Below are 2426 nucleotides of genomic sequence, written 5' to 3' on the forward strand. Positions count from 1 at the left end.
AAAAAAAAAAAAGTCAAAAATAACAGATACTGGCAAGGTTGTGGAGAAAAAGGAACACTTATACACTGTTGGTGGGAGTGCAAATCAGGTCAGCCATTGTGGAAGAGAGTGTGGTGATTTCTTAAAGATCTAAAGACAAAAATACCATTACACCCAAAGAAATAGAAATCATTCTATTACAAAGACACACACACACATGTTCATTACAGCACTCTTCACAATAGCAAAGACATGGAATCAAGTTGAATGCCCAAAAATGATAGACTGGATAAAGAAAATGTAATACATATATGCGCTGGGATACTATGTAGCCAAAAAAATAAATGAGATCATGTCCTTTGCAGGAACATGGATAAAGCTGGAAGTCATCTGCAAACTAATGCAGGAACAGAAAAGCAAATACTGCATGTTCTCACTTGTAAGTGGGAGCTAAATGACGAGAATGCATAGAGACAGGGAGGGGAACAACACACACTGGGGCCTTTCAGAAGGTTGAGGGTGGGAGGAGGGAGAAGATCAGGAAAAATAACTGATGGATACTAGGTTTAAAACCTGTGTGGTTCAATAATCTGTGCTACAAACTCCCACGACACAAGTTTACCTATAAAACAGCCTGCATTTGTGCCCCTGAACTGAAAATAAAAGGTAAGAAAAGAAACTAATCAGTAGATTCTGCTCATTGCTGAGTAAGTCTATTTCAATTACCCAAGCCAGCACAGAGGAAATAATCACAGGGTGGGTCAGGGGCCCACTGGACCCACTGCAAGAATGGTTTATGTATGTTAGGGCTTCAGGTTTTCTATTCTTCCTAATTTAATCTTGATACGTTGTATGTTTCTAGGAATTTATCCACTTCCTCCAGGTTTTCCAGTTTGTCAGTACAGAATTGTTCATAATGGTCTCTGATGATCTTTTATATTTTTGCAGAATCACTTGTAAAGTTTCTCTTTTCTGATTTTGTTTGAGTCTACTCTCTGTTTTTCTTGGTTTGTCTAGCTAGTGGCTTGTCAATTTAGTTTATGTTTTTGAAGAACAAATTTTTATTGATCACTTACATGGTTTTTAAAAGTCTTTAGTTCTGCTCTGATCTTTATTATTTCTTTTCTGCTAATTTTGGATGTGGTTTGTTACTTTTCTAGTTCATTAAGGTTCATTGTCATATTGTTAATTTCTAATGTTCCTACTCTTTTTAGGTAGACATTTACTGCTGTAAACCTCCCCTTTAGCCCTGTTTAACTGTATCCCACAGGTTTTGATATGTTGTGTTTCCATTTTCATTTGTTTCAACAAACTTTTTTATTTCCATCTGAATTTCTCTGTTGACTCAATGTTTATTCAGGAGCGCGTTGTTAGTTTCCATGCATTTGCCTAGTTGCCAATGTTTCTCTTGGTGTACATTTCTAGTTTTATTCCATTGTGGCCAGAGAAAATATTTGATATGATTTTAATTTTTGAAAATTTGTTGAGACTTGTTTTGTGGCTTAACATAGGTGCTCTCCCGGAAAATGTTCCATGTGTTCATGAGAAGAATGTACATTCTGTAGTGTTAGATAGAATGCTCTGTAAATATCTGTATCTTTATTTGGTCTAAAGTTCAGTTTAAATACAATATTTCTTTCTTGATTTTCTGTGTAGATGATATGTCTAATGTTGAGGTTTAGATGTTGAAGTCCCCACTATTCTTGTATTGGAATCTATCTCTCTTGTTAGATGTACTAATGTTACAGGCTGCTCTTTGCTAGAAAAGAAAATGATTTGGGGGCTGCATTTCATTAAAAGAAAAACCTTACTGAGGACTTCTGTACCCTCACTATCTGCCTAAATCATTTCTTCTCAACTCCTATATCGCTGCCAGAATCTGAGCCAAAATGAGGTGACTCAAAGAGGCTGGGACTGTGCAGAATGCATTTTAGTAGAAACAGCTGAATGGCAGTGGTGATGTCCAGTTTCCAGGTGCGGCAGTGACATCTATCCTTGCCTCAGGGTCCAGTGTCCAGCACCAGGATGTCAGAGGTGTGAGCAGTGGTGTCTGTGCTCAGCAGAAGGGGCAGTTGTTCCTAGGAGGGACCTGATCCTGGGTGGGCTGTGGATTCTGTTCCTGGTTGTGTAATTTCCAGCCTTGTTCTGTGGCCTTCCCCACAATAAAATTAGCCCCCAATACCAGATATACTACTGTATGTATAAATTACAGAAATCTGTTTTCCATAGTTTGCTACGAGAAGGGAGTAAGAAATCAGTGTGTGGCCCAGTGTCAGAGAGCAGCATTCAGAGGTGTTCTCTGTGCAAGAGCCACATCCTGAATTGTCTACCTGGCCTCTACGCCATGGTGGAGAGATCAACAGGAAATGTAACATCTCATAATTGATTATATACATCCTGCCTTTTATTTCTGAGAGAAAAATCTTCTTTTAAACCAGGTTTGAAAA

Source organism: Cebus imitator, unplaced genomic scaffold, assembly GCF_001604975.1.
Source record: "Cebus imitator isolate Cc_AM_T3 unplaced genomic scaffold, Cebus_imitator-1.0 Scaffold976, whole genome shotgun sequence".
In the NCBI taxonomy this organism is placed as follows: Eukaryota; Metazoa; Chordata; class Mammalia; order Primates; family Cebidae; genus Cebus; species Cebus imitator.